A 16037-nucleotide genomic window follows, 5' to 3' on the forward strand; every position below is an offset into this window, starting at 1 on the left:
AAGAGCTTATCAATCGATTTTTATACTCAGTTGAGCAGAGCTCACAGAGTATATTAAGTTTGATTGGATAACAGTTGGTTGTACATATATAAAGGAATCGAGATAGATATAGACTTCCATATATCAAAATAATCAGGATCCAAAAAAAATTTGATTGAGCCATGTCCGTCCGTCCGTCCGTCCGTCCGTCCGTCCGTCCGTCCGTCCGTCCGTCCGTCCGTCCGTTAACACGATAACTTGAGTAAATTTTGAGGTATCTTGATGAAAATTGGTATGTAGGTTCCTGAGCACTCATCTCAGATCGCTATTTAAAATGAACGATATCGGACTATAACCACGCCCACTTTTTCGATATCGAAAATTTCGAAAAACCGAAAAAATGCGATAATTCATTGCCAAAGGCGGTTAAAGCGATGAAACTTGGCAGATGGGTTGACGTTATGACGCAGAACAGAAAATTAGTAAGATTTTGGACAATGGGCGTGGCACCGCCCACTTTTACAAGAAGGTAATTTAAAAGTTTTGCAAGCTGTAATTTGGCAGTCGTTGAAGATATCATGATGAAATTTGGCAGGAACGTTACTACTATTACTGTATATGTGCTAAATAAAAATTAGCAAAATTGGATGAAGAACACGCCCACTTTTTAAAAAAAATTTTTTTTAAATTCAAATTTTAACAAAAAATTTAATATCTTTACTGTATATAAGTAAATTAAGTCAAAATTCAACTCCAGTAATGATATGATGCAACAAAATACAAAAATAAAAGAAAATTTCAAAATGGGCGTGGCTCCGCCCATTTTCATTTAGTTTGTCTAGAATACTTTTAATGCCATAAGTCGAACAAAAATTTACCAATCCTTTTGAAATTTGGTAGGAGCATAGACTCTATGACGGTAACTGTTCTCTGTGAAAATGGGCAAAATCGGTGTAAGCCACGCCCAGTTTTTATACACAGTCCACCGTCTGTCCTTCCGCTCGGCCGTTAACACAATAACTTGAGCAAAAACCGATATATCTTTACTAAACTTAGCCCACGTACTTATCTGAACTCACTTTATCTTGGTATAAAAAATGGTCGAAATCCGACCATAACCACGCCCACTTTATCGATATCGAAAATTACGAAAAATGAAAAAAATGCCATAATTCTATACCAAATACGAAAAAAGGGATGAAACATGGTAACTGGATTGGTTTATTGACGCAAAATATAACTTTGGAAAAAACTTTGTAAAATGGGTGTGACACCTACCATATTAAGTAGAAGAAAATGAAAAAGTTCTACAAGACGTAATCAACAGCCCTTGGAATCTTGGCAGGAATACTGTTAGTGGTATTGAATATATAAATAAATTAGCAGTACCCGACAGATGATTTTCTGGATCACCTGGTCCACATTTGGTCGATATCGCGAGAACGCCTTCACATATACATCTAAGGGCCACTCGATTTTAAAACCCTCATTAATGCCTTTAATTTGATATCCATATCGTACAAACACATTCTAGAGTCACCCCTGGCCCACCCTAATGGCGATATCTTGAAAAGGCGTGCACCTATAGACATAATGCCTACTCCCTCTTAAAATGCTCAGTAACACCTTTCGTTTGATACCCATATCGTAAAAACATTCTAGAGTCACCCCTGGCTCACCCTAATGGCGATATCTCGAAAAGGCGTCCACCTATAGACCTAATGTCCACTCCCTCTTAAAATGCTCAGTAACACCTTTCGTTTGATACCCATATCGTACAAACATTCTAGAGTCACTCCTGGCCCACCCTAATGGCGATATCTCGAAAAGGCGTCCACCTATAGACCTAATGCCCACTCCCTCTTAAAATGCTCAGTAACACCTTTCGTTTGCTACCCATATCGTACAAACATTCTAGAGTCACCCCTGGCCCACCCTAATGGCGATATCTCGAAAAGGCGTCCACCTATAGACCTAATGCCCACTCCCTCTTAAAATGCTCAGTAACACCTTTCGTTTGATACCCATATCGTACAAACATTCTAGAGTAACCCCTGGCCCACCCTAATGGCGATATCTCGAAAAGGCGTCCACCTATAGACCTAATGCCCACTCCCTCTTAAAATGCTCAGTAACACCTTTCGTTTGATACCCATATCGTAAAAACATTCTAGAGTCACCCCTGGCTCACCCTAATGGCGATATCTCGAAAAGGCGTCCACCTATAGACCTAATGTCCACTCCCTCTTAAAATGCTCAGTAACACCTTTCGTTTGATACCCATATCGTACAAACATTCTAGAGTCACCCCTGGCCCACCCTAATGGCGATATCTCGAAAAGGCGTCCACCTATAGACCTAATGCCCACTCCCTCTTAAAATGCTCAGTAACACCTTTCGTTTGCTACCCATATCGTACAAACATTCTAGAGCCCACCCTAATGGCGATATCTCGAAAAGGCGTCCACCTATAGACCTAATGCCCACTCCCTCTTAAAATGCTCAGTAACACCTTTCGTTTGATACCCATATCGTACAAACACATTCTAGAGACACCCCTGGCCCACCCTAATGACGATATCTCGAAAAGGCGTCCACCTATAGACCTAATGCCCACTCCCTCTTAAAATGCTCAGTAACACCTTTCGTTTGATACCCATATCGTACAACCATTCTAGAGTCACCCTTGGTCCACCTTTATGGCGATATCTCGAAAAGGCGTCCACCTATAGAACTAAGGATTACTCTCTTTTAAAATACTCATTACCATCTTTCATTTGATACCCATATCATACAAACACATTCTAGAGTCACCCCTGGCCCACCCTAATGGCGACATTTCGAAAAGGCGTCCACCTATAGACCTAATGCCCACTCCCTCCTAAAATGCTCAGTAACACCTTTCATTTGATTCCCATATCGTACAACTAGAGACACCCCTGGTCCACCTTTATGGCGATATCTCGAAACGGCGTCCACCTAGGGAACTAAGGATCACTCCTTTTCAAAATACTCATTAACAGCTTTCATTTGATACCCATATCGTACAAACATATTCTAGAGTCACCCCTGGTCCACCTTTATGGGGATTTCTCGAAAAGGCGTTCACCTATAGAACTAAAGCCCATTCCCTTTTAAAATACTCATTATCACCTTTCATTTGATACCCATATCGTACAAACACATTCTAGAGTCAGCCCTGGTCCACCTTTATGGCGATATCCCTAAATGGCGTCCATCCATAGAACTATGGCCTACTCTCTCTTAAAATACTCTTTAATACCTTCCATTTGATACACATGTCATACAACCACATTCCAGGGTTACCCTAGGTTCATTTTCCTACATGGTGATTTTCCTTATTTTGTCTCCATAGCTCTCAACTGAGTATTTAATGTTCGGTTACACCCGAACTTAGCCTTCCTTACTTGTTAATTATAATTATTATGGAAATATAGATTTGAAATTTGCTTTCAAAATTTTTTGCACTTTGTAATAATCAGGGCTGTCATGGAATCCAATTGTTGTCGGAATCGGATTTAAAAACGACAAAATAATTACTTTGGTGTCATGAAATCCAATGTTATCGGTTTAATATTCGAATTGGAATTAGTGTCGGTTTTAGGTGTCACAGAATCCGATAATATCGGTTTTGCTATCGGAAACAATCCAGTCAGTTAAATGCTGTTGGATTTAATTTTTTCATAGTTGTATTTCTCTTGCAGTTGAGTATTTTCGATAAATGTAAGTAAATAAAAGTTTATTTTATAAAAATAAATGTAAATTTACATATATTTTCATTCTTAATAGGGGAAAACATAAAAATTCAATGCAAAACAGTATTTTGATTGAATCTATGGAGAAACATCCAGATATTCCGAAGGGCTTCAAAAAGCACATCATCTAAAATCGTTGACACCGTGCTTCTACCTACACTCATGCTAGAATCTTTGCTAACTGATCTTTGATAGGGTCCTTCAGCTAAAAATCGTAACGTAGCTGCTAGTTGCAGCACTGGCAGAACTTTCGAGCGAGTTACGCATCCTTCAATGGTGTCCAATACCATTCGGAAAGCCTCTTTGCTTATGCGGTAGTATACAATATAACTGCAAATACACTATACATATTGTTACGAATATTAGCAAAACTAAGGAGTGCTGCCAGCTCTAAGCCGATCTAAGCCGTGACGTGAATGCACATCAATAATTCAATCATTATGTATCTACATAAACGAATAAATAATTGCGTCTACACATATGTACACATTCCGACGAGCAACATTTACATACAAGGCAGCAAGAGATGAGATGTCACACACCGATGAATTTACTTATACGCTTATGTGTGTGCGGGAGACTGTAAACTACAAACACATGCATATACCTTATCTGAGTTGTCACAAGAGAGAGCAATAATTTGTGCACGTAGTTGTGGCTGGCGATTTTGTAGCCGAAACAACTAGTAACTTCTGGAAATCGAAGAGCCTAGAAGTATGCAGCGTAAACTATAAAAGCGGCGCCAGCGAGTAAGAAGCAATTCAGTTTGATTTGAATTGTCAAGCAGTTACGAGTAAGACGATATCTAGCGAGCAATAGCACTATTATTTTGAAAGTCAGTTTCCTTTAAGATATCAGTTTGGTTATTAAGCTATTCGTTGCACAGTTTGAGTGTTATTGTGAAGTACTTAATAAAGGCCATTTTTCCATCATTCAATATTGGAGTTATTTATTCAACAGTTTAGTGATTCGAACTTAGCAGAGGATTGCAAATAAGAGGATTTGCAAGTAAATTCGTTACAATTGGTGTCAGAAGAGGAATTGTTGAATAAATTCCAGAGGACAACAAGGACATGGCAAAGTTAAGTGAATTGAAGATCCCGCAACTGAAGAAGGAGTTGGAGAACCGTGGATTGAATACAACTGGCATTAAACTCGAACTTCAGGCACGACTACGAGAGGCAATGGAATTAGAAGGAATTGATGTGGACGAGTATGTCTTTCATCTTGATGGCGAGGAGACAACAAAAATTGAAGAGAAAAACGAATCATCACAGACAATTACCAGCACAGACTTGAACATGATATTGGCTGCAATAACTGCTCAAACATCGACAGTAACATCTAAGATGGAAGCGCAAGAGGCACGTATAACAGAAATGTCATCACAAATATCCACCAACATGTCATCACAACTGGGAGAATGAGGATGGTCAGTGCAAGAAGAAACTTATAGTTGTTCCCAGAAAGAGGATTCCTGACGTGCTCAGCGAGTTGCACAATGGTCCAAGTGGAGGCCATCTTGGAATCACGAAGACACTCGAGAAAATTAAGCAGAGATTCTATTGGGTTGGTTGCCGTCAGTCGGTCACCGAGTGGATTGCCAATTGCGAGGTATGCAACAGAGCGAAAGGGCCCAAAACCCGAAGTCGTGGCCAGATGAAGCAGTATATTTCAGGTGCACCATTCGAAAGGATCGCCATGGATGTCGCAGGTCCATTTCCTACTAGCAACCGCGGAAACAAATACGTACTGGTGGTTATGGATTATTTCAGTAAATGGCCAGAGGTATACCCAATCCCAAACCAAGAAGCAGAAACAGTAGCAGAAGTGGTTAAAAACGAATGGGTTGCCAGGTATGGTGTACCAATGGAGTTACATTCTGACCAAGGCAGGAATTTTGAATCAGCTGTGTTCCAAGAACTGTGCAAGAAGTTGGGCATTCGAAAAACACGGACAACTGCATTGCATCCTCAGTCCGATGGTATGGTGGAACGTTTCAATAGAACATTGGAGGAGCATTTAAGGAAAGTAGTCGACAAGTACCATAAGGACTGGGATACACACATATCATTATTCTTGATGGCCTACCGATCGGCAGTACATGACACAACGGGCCAAACTCCCGCAAAGGTAATTTTTGGCAATGACCTTCGACTGCCAGCTGATTTGAAGTATGGGATAGATGCCGATGCGGAGAGGAATGTCAAGAAATCCACTGATGTCTTAGAAGAAGAGCTGAGAGAGATACACGATCTGGTAAGGCAACGAGCAAAGATTATGAGTGACAAGATGAAAGCGAGGTACGATAAAGCAATTAATTCGGAAGGGTTTCAGGAAGGAGATTTGGTGCTGCTATACAACCCACAACGAAAAAAAGGTTTGTCCACGAAATTGCAGTGTAACTGGGAAGGCCCATACAAAGTTGTAAAACGGATCAACGATGTAGTGTACCGCATACAAACCACTACCAAACCACGAACCAAAATGAAAGTGGTTCATTTGGAGAGATTAGCAGCGTTTAGATCGAGAGATTTGTCTGATCGGGACGATCAGACTTAGGTGGAGGGCAGTGTTACGAATATTAGCAAAACTAAGGAGTGCTGCCAGCTCTAAGCCGATCTAAGCCGTGACGTGAATGCACATCAATAATTCAATCATTATGTATCTACATAAACGAATAAATAATTGCGTCTACACATATGTACACATTCCGACGAGCAACATTTACATACAAGGCAGCAAGAGATGAGATGTCACACACCGATGAATTTACTTATACGCTTATGTGTGTGCGGGAGACTGTAAACTACAAACACATGCATATACCTTATCTGAGTTGTCACAAGAGAGAGCAATAATTTGTGCACGTAGTTGTGGCTGGCGATTTTGTAGCCGAAACAACTAGTAACTTCTGGAAATCGAAGAGCCTAGAAGTATGCAGCGTAAACTATAAAAGCGGCGCCAGCGAGTAAGAAGCAATTCAGTTTGATTTGAATTGTCAAGCAGTTACGAGTAAGACGATATCTAGCGAGCAATAGCACTATTATTTTGAAAGTCAGTTTCCTTTAAGATATCAGTTTGGTTATTAAGCTATTCGTTGCACAGTTTGAGTGTTATTGTGAAGTACTTAATAAAGGCCATTTTTCCATCATTCAATATTGGAGTTATTTATTCAACAGTTTAGTGATTCGAACTTAGCAGAGGATTGCAAATAAGAGGATTTGCAAGTAAATTCGTTACAATATCTAGAAATCCACAGAAACAGTTTATTTACGCTCTCTCTGGAAACTCAAATGGATTGCTGCGATCTCTCCAAAATTTTCCTTTTGACCTTCTAGCAACATTCTTCTTCCAATAATATAAATGCTACAACTGCTGATGCTATTTTGATGTCAATCAATTTGTTTATTGCTGTTTAAATGCACAAAACAACTATTTTATAAAATTTTGCCAAAAAAATTAACATCAAAATTGCCGGTACACCGCAAAACAGCTGATTCGAACATCGGTTTTATTTACATTCGAAAGAAGCAAAACCAAGACGGTTTTATGACACCAATTTAAATCAATATTAGTTTGTAATTCCGACAAAACGCAAAACCGATTTGGATTCCATGACAGCCCTGAATATCTGTTTTACCAATCTTTTTTTTTTTTAATACTAATTTCTAAAATTTCGAAGGAAATAAACATTGACCTGCGGAAAAAAATTTATAGAGTTTGCGGTTTCTCGAAGTTGTTCGAGAAGATTCTCAAAACATTCGTAAAGCTCACGAGCTTTTCAACATTCAATTTAATTACTGTATTGGCAGTATTTTATATAGATCTTCCGATTTCTTCTCAAAATTCTCGACTAAGTTGAATGTCGCGAAGTCTCGAAATTTTCACATGCATACATATACATATATGTAAGTATATTTTATATAACTAAATATTGGAATTTTCTTGAGTACATATCTGGATTTGGGCTGTTAATGACCTAATTTGGGGTTTTAAGCCGCCTCAAGGTTAGTGTTCTGATGATGAACTTTGAATTGGGCCTTGAATCGGCATAAAAAAAAATGTGAAAGGATAATTACGCTTAAATAGAAATAATTAAAACCAATGTCAATTCTATAAAAGTTAAAATATACAAAATTTTGTACTAACATTGTATAAATGAAAATTGAATGAGATATTCAATTTGAAGTATATTTTGCAAAATTATAAAAACAAAAATTAAATTTTCATAAAATAATTTTTTTTATAAAATTAAAAAAAATTGCTGAATACTTTTTTTGGTTTTGGGGTGACCCTGGAATTATTTTAATTTAGATTTTATTACGTTATATTCATTATTAGTTTATTATTATTGTAATAACGTATTTTTTTTTTAATTTCCTGAATTCTCTTCACTCAAAATCGCTCAATCTCAAAACTTTTCGCATAGCCCAAAAAGAAAAAGAAAATTGGCTACAAAATAACGACCAGTAAAGAATTTTTAAACATTTTTCTTACCTTTTGACGATCTACCTAATTGTGTTACATAAAAAAATTCTTTGCATTGAAGAAGATAAGTGATATTTACTCAATAAAATTTTTTTCGAAAATAAACTTTATACTTGCACTTTTGGTATAAAACGGCATTCAGGTTTTACCTTAAAAAGTATTCGAAGTTAAGTTCTGAAATATTTAAAAGTGTTTTTTAAACATATTTGAAAACATTTTTGAAATAATGTTTTGAAATGAAATTTTTTCATTCAGGTTTTACCTTAAAAAGTCTTCGAAGTTAAGTTTTGAAATATTTAAAAGTGTTTTTTAAACATATTTGCAAACATTTTTGAAATAATGTTTTGAAATGAAATTTATTTTAATATTCCAACAATTTTCGAAGTTAAATTTTTAAACAATCAAATATATTAGACTTCCACAAAACAGAAATCTCAAAATTTTCAAACGTTTTCGAAACGATGATTTGAAATAAAAAATCGTTTTTGTTAAATTTCCAAAAACTTTCATGCTTCTAAAACTTCAAACATTCACAAGGTCTCTTATTCGCCGTATGTTGGTGTGCTTTAATCAAATTTTATATTGGAAACCATGGAAACAACTCATATCTTAAAATTTTACATGTATACGAATCTCTTACGAATCGCCCAAATGCAATAAATATTTCAAAATATTTGAAACTTTCACATGCACGAAAAGATTTAAACATTTTAGATGCAGGGTTTTGAAATAATCAAATATGCTTTTGGAAATATGGTGCACTTTCTCATAATAACATGCTCGAAAAGATTCAAACACATTTGAAAAGAAGTTTCGAAATAATTAAATGAGTTTTTGAAAAACTGCTTGCCCGAAAAGTTTGAAAGAGTATCGAAGTAAAATTTTTTAATATATTAAATGTTTATTTAAAAATCTGTTGCACTTTAACAATGCCGAATGCTAAGAAAAATCATACGTTTTCGAAGCAAAATTTTAAAATAATAATATTTGAAAATATTTTCAACTTTTCTCAAACTACATGCTTGGAAAAAAGTTTCGAGAATTTTCGAAAAAAAAGTTTCGAACATTCTCGAAGTAAAATTTTAAAATATTTAAATGTGTTTTTTGAGAACCAAAAAACTGTATAAGGTTGGATTTTCTAGGTAAAATTTTGAGAATAACAGGTGTTTATTTTTGATGTTTTTAACTTTGAATTTTCGCATATGCGCATATTTCGAAATTTAACTATGAAGTTTGAAAAATAATCCAGCTTTATTCAGCAGAAAAAGCAGTTGAAAAAAATTACATTCTAAAATTCTGAATATATGAACCAAAAATAACAACAAATAAGTTTCAAATCCATGGACGTTTCAAAATCGTAAAAAATGTAGAGTTTCAAGATATATGTACATAAGCTACAAAATGTAGGGTATAGGTAATAGGGTATAGAGTAGAAGATATAAGAGAAATGGTACCATCGAGAAACTGGTATAATATTTAAGGTAAAAGGTACAAGATTTAGGACATAGGGTATTGGGTATAGGAATTAATGGTACAGGGTTCTAGGTATAGGTTTTAGACATAAGTGGTAAGTTGAAGAAACATACAAGTTCTGAGAAGTAACGTATAACCGTACCTTATACGATAAAAGTTGTACTATTTTAAACATAAGATATACATATAAATATGTATAATAATCTATACATATTATACTTCCTATAAAGTGTTGACTATAATAATAATAATAATAACAGGTGCAAAGAAGACAATGGAGTGCAAAAGGCAAAAATAGTTTATACGCCAAATGCCAGCCGGGCCATAAAATCATCTGAGCGTTTAAAATGACATTAAACAAATAATTAGCAGTGGCATGCAATGAATTTGCAAATTTTGCTTTTGAAATTGGCAAATTTTCCCAATTTAAAATTATATGTACCTACAGTAAATATGTATTTAGATACATAGTACATTTCTTAGTATTTTATTCTGTATTCCGAGAATAAACAAATTTTTAAGATTGGCGTTCATTAAAATTTGCTTTTCTCTTTACTTTGTTTATTAAGAAAAGCATACGTTTGAGAAAATCTAAAAAAAAGCAAATAGATTGTACATACATACCGAAATTAATGTATGTATATTAGACTGGGTCCAAATAAATAATTTTCGAGCCTGCGAAAAAAAAATGGCGAAAGGGTCAATTTTTCTACCAACACTCTCCAAAACCAAAAGCAATTTTTTTTTTTCAAAATCTGGTGTAAGAACGTTGTTGATATCAGTTTTTCGAAAAAGAAAAAAAATATTTTTTGGGTTTTGGGAAGTGTTTTGGTCGAAAAATTTACCCTTTCGCCATTGTTTTTTTCGCAGGGTCGAAAATTATTTTTTTGGGGTATGCGTAGTGGAACTTTTTTTTTTCTGAGCCCATATCCCATCGACAAATCGATGGCGCGATATCGGTTAACTTTCGATAATGCAAATCGACCAAGGTTAATGTATATACATTAGCCCCACCCACAATTAGTTCGCATGTACATCCCTCATTCCTCACCAACGAAACATTTGCATAATATCGTTTCAATTTCAATATTTTCTTAAAGAAGTGTTCGCTCTTGAACTACGAGACACTTCAAACCTCTTCTTCTGAACTTCGAACTCAATGAACCTTTTCGGTGTTTATGCCAGTATTATAACTCTCACTCAAACACCTTTGATATCTCGGACTCCCTTTTTTCTATAAAGAAGACTGTTCTTACCTCACTTAATAATTAATGTAGTATTTGAATGTTTCTAATATTTCGTCTCTGTTTATAAAAATGCTACACTCAACTGATGATATCTCTTCTATAGCTAAGCAGTTTTAGATCTCGACGCCTGACAAATCGCTGCCCACCAACGACTCGGCAAAAAAAATATAAATGTAATATATATAACAATTATCATATATATTATTTCTAATTGCTGTTTTTATGTGCGGGTCCCTTTTTCGCTCTTATTTGGAATCCAAATCTATAAATAAAATTTTGGTTGTAAAGATGGAGATTCGGGCTATTAGCGAGCTTTGGGCAATTTTGGTCTTAGTGCTGCATTACCGGCAGTTGATACCATACGCTAGATGGAATCGCAAGCTGTAAGTTTTAATTGCTTGATAGAACAGCTGATTTCTGGTGATATTTGGTAAGAGACTTTTATATTGGTTGCGCAAGATGCGCATGGGTCCGGCTCGTTTCAAATAATAACAATTAAAAAAAAATACCCTGAACAGGATTAGCCTGGTTTTATTGGGTCACTTGAGGGTAGTGCGCTGTTACAACGTCCATTCAAAAAAAAAAAATATATATATATATATATATTAACTCATTTTAGTATTATTCTAACTTCTAAATTGTGTGCCTATCTTATAAAGTATCAAACACGTTTCGAAAATCCGCTAATGCAGTTTTGTGACCTATTTTTATTTTCTGAAGGCATAGTGCACTTTTAACCATATAAAAATAAATACTGCTCATGCCTTACTTATATAGAGAAAATTTTTAAAACTTCAGTAAGACCAAAGACTCTCTAAATATAAGATGGTACATTGTAGAGTTCTAAAGCTTTGTGGAAATTGTGGGACGGCTGTACGAGGAATTCACCATACTTTTTGCTATGCTGTCCGCCTCAACATAGCTGATTTTATAAGCCTGTTTAACTTTGTAATCTTTGCTGCAATTTATTTTGCTTTTGGAAAAATTACCTATTTGAAATAAGCTGGCTGAAAAATATTGGCATAAAAGCTTCAGTTAAATCAACGATGGAAAATCTTGGAAAATTTGAGCAGATATGGCAATTTCGCGCGTTCGTTAACGAAATGTTGACAATCTATTGATCATCACTAGGAAATTAGCTACATTCCATCAAGTAAGCAGCACTTTAGCAGTACTACTGTTATTACTTGGCTGCTCAAACACCCCCATATTAATTGGGGAATAAAACTAAAATATAAAACCCAAAAATGACTCTGGTTGTTATGTTCGCAGCATTTATTTAGTTCAAAGTCACAGCCAATAATAGCCAAAGCCATAATAATTTAGACGGGTCATCAATTCTTTCTCTGATTCAAAAGCTGAGCTACCAGCGCTACCGTCATCAGCTCAGTGTCATCATTGCCAGTAGCGCCAATAACACCAAACTCGTGCTGACACACAAAAATCGTTTCACTCAATAGCGCAAGTGAAATGTACTACGCACTCACTACTAAGTAGCGCCAAAAATTCGCTTGGAGTCATTGCGTCAATGAGCTACCATTGAGCTGGCACCGCATTGGCACTGGCGCCATGCAATTTACATCACTAAAATTGCACGAATACCCAGGCTCATGACTTTTTTAGTCCCGATGGTGAAAACGAAACAGGGGCAAAACGTATGGTGTATTCCTGGTGTAGCCGTTCCACTCTGGTAAGACCAAAGAGAGTAGATTAATAAGAGGGAGCATTGTAGAGTCGTTCACTCTCCACAGAGTGGAACGGCTACACCAGGAATACACCATACGTTTTGCTTCTGCTTCGTTTTCACCATCTGGATTAAAAAAGTCATGAGCCTGGGCATTCGTGCAATTTTAGTGATGTAAATTGCATGGCGCCAGTGCCAATGCGGTGCCAGCTCAATGGTAGCTCATTGACGCAATGACTCCAAGCGAATTTTTGGCGCTACTTAGTAGTGAGTGCGTAGTGCATTTCACTTGCGCTATTGAGTGAAACGATTTTTGTGTGTCAGCACGAGTTTGGTGTTATTGGCGCTACTGGCAATGATGACACTGAGCTGATGACGGTAGCGCTGGTAGCTCAGCTTTTGAATCAGAGAAAGAATTGATGACCCGTCTAAATTATTATGGCTTTGGCTATTATTGGCTGTGACTTTGAACTAAATAAATGCTGCGAACATAACAACCAGAGTCATTTTTGGGTTTTATATTTTAGTTTTATTCCCCAATTAATATGGGGGTGTTTGAGCAGCCAAGTAATAACAGTAGTACTGCTAAAGTGCTGCTTACTTGATGGAATGTAGCTAATTTCCTAGTGATGATCAATAGATTGTCAACATTTCGTTAACGAACGCGCGAAATTGCCATATCTGCTAAAATTTTCCAAGATTTTCCATCGTTGATTTAACTGAAGCTTTTATGCCAATATTTTTCAGCCAGCTTATTTCAAATAGGTAATTTTTCCAAAAGCAAAATAAATTGCAGCAAAGATTACAAAGTTAAACAGCTTTATAAAATCAGCTATGTTGAGGCGGACAGCATAGCAAAAAGTATGGTGAATTCCTGGTGCAGCCGTCCCACAATTTCCACAAAGCTTTAGAACTTTACAATGTACCATCTTATATTTAGAGTCTTTGGTTTAGCTTAGCTTTTTAGTAACCCTGGAATGTGTTTGTGACATGTGTATCAAAACGATGGTATTAAAAAAAAAAAATAAAAAATATTAAAGAGTATTTTAAGAGGGAGTAGGCCATAGTTCTATAGGTGGACGCCATTTAGGGATATCGCCATAAAGGTGGACCAAGGGTGACTCTAGACTTTGTTTGTGTTAATGAGTATTTTAAAAGGGCGTGGGCCTTAGTTCTATAGGTGGACGCCTTTTCGAGATATCGCCATAAAGGTGGACCAGGGGTGACTCTATAATGTGTTTGTACGATATGGGTATCAAATTACAGGTATTAATGAGGATTTTAAAAGGGAGTGGTGGTAGTTGTATATGTGAAGGCGTTTTCGAGATATCGACCAAAATGTGGACCAGGGTGACCCAGACCATCATCTGTCGGGTACCGCTAATTTATTTATATATGTATGTAATACCACGAACAGTATTCCTGCCAAGATTCCAAAGGCTTTTGATCTCGCCTTGCAGAATTTTTCATTTTATTTTACTTAATATGGAAGGTGCCACACCCATTTTACAAAGTTTTTTTCTAAAATTATATTTTGCGTCAATAAACCAATCTAATTACCATGTTTCATCCCTTTTTTCGTATTTGGTATAGAATTGTGGCATTTTTTTCATTTTTCGTAATTTTCGATATCGAAAAAGTGGGCGTGGTCATAGGCGGATTTCGGCCATTTTTTAAACCAATACAAAGTGAGTTCAGATAATTACGTGAACTGAGTTTAGTAAAGATATATAGATTTTTGCTGTGTATAAAAACTGGACGTGGCTTCAACCGATTTCGCCCTTCTTCACAGAAAACCGTTATTGTCCTAGAATCTAAGCCCCTACCAAATTTCACAAGGATTGGTAAATTTTTGTTCGACTTATGACATTAAAAGTATCCTAGACAAATTAAATGAAAAAGGGCGGAGCCACGCCCATTTTGAAAATTTCTTTTATTTATGTATTTTGTTGCACCATATCATTACTGGAGTTGAATGTTGACATAATTTACTTATATACTGTAAAGATATTAACTTATTTTTTTAAATTTGACTTAAAATTTTTATTTTTTTTTAAGTGGGCGTGGTCGTTCTCCGATTTGGCTAATTTTTATTAAGCATACATATAGAAATAGCAGTAACGTTCCTGCCAAATTTCATCATGATATCTTTAACGACTGGCAAATTACAGCTTGCAAAACTTCTAAATTACCTTCTTTTAAAAGTGGGCGGTGCTACGCCCATTGTCCAAAATTTTACAAATTTTCCATTCTGCGTCATAAGTTGAACTCACCTACCAAGTTTCATCGCTTTATCCGTCTTTGGTAATGAATTATCGCACTTTTTCTATTTTTCGAAATTTTCGATATCGAAAAAGTGGGCGTGGTTATAGTCCGATATCGTTCATTTTAAATAGCGATTTGAGACCAGTGCCCAGGAACCTATATACCAAATTGCATCAAGATACCTCAAAATTTACACAAGTTATCGTGTTAACGGACGGACGGACATGGCTCAATCAAATTTTTTTTTGATTCTGGTGATTTTGATATATGGAAGTCTATATCTATCTCGATTCCTTTATACCTGTACAACCAACCGTTTCCAATCAAAGTTAATATACTCTGTGAGCTCTGCTCAACAGTATAAAAATATTAACTAAGTTCGGAACATAGATTTAGAAATGTTTAAAATTAAAAATTTTTTCCTGAAGGCATTATCCATTCATCCATTTTTCTTTTTACAAAGAAAATTATGTTCCAGTGTTAAATGGAGAAACAAATAGATGGCAAAAAGTTTTTCATTTAGATTTAAAATTTCAAAAAAAAAAAAAATGTTAAAACTTTCGATACGTTTTTGAACTTTTGAAAAATTCGTCTTTAAAATTAAATATCCATGAAAAAGGTATAAAAATTACAACGAAATTTTATTAGTGATTAAAACGTGTAATTCTGAGTAGCTTATATATATATATGAATTTGGGAATTGTATATGTATAATAGCATATAAGCTGCCGTTTGGAATGCGCCCTATCTCAGAAAACTTGTGATAACGCCCCATTGCAGACTTTGTTTGAAGAACGCCCTACCTCAGAATTTTATTCAAAAAAGCTCTATCTGAGCATATTTTCCACACATTATGACTTGAGAGAGGGCGTTCATTAAAAAATGCGTCTGCGACCAAACTGTGAAATAGGGTGTTTTGGAAAAAAATCTTGAAATAGGGCATTTTTGAAAAAGATTCTAAAATTGTGCATTTTCGAACTAGCAACCGAGATATGATGCTATTCCACTCAGCCGTCGATATCGACACATGTTTATGGGAAATTTAATAGGTATTGGGTTCTTAAAACATACTTCAAAAAAAAAAAATACCTAGAAAAGTAAATTTTAAATAATAGCTAAAAT

The sequence above is a fragment of the Eurosta solidaginis genome, chromosome 1 (assembly GCF_040869045.1).
Source record: "Eurosta solidaginis isolate ZX-2024a chromosome 1, ASM4086904v1, whole genome shotgun sequence".
Classification (NCBI taxonomy): Eukaryota; Metazoa; Arthropoda; class Insecta; order Diptera; family Tephritidae; genus Eurosta; species Eurosta solidaginis.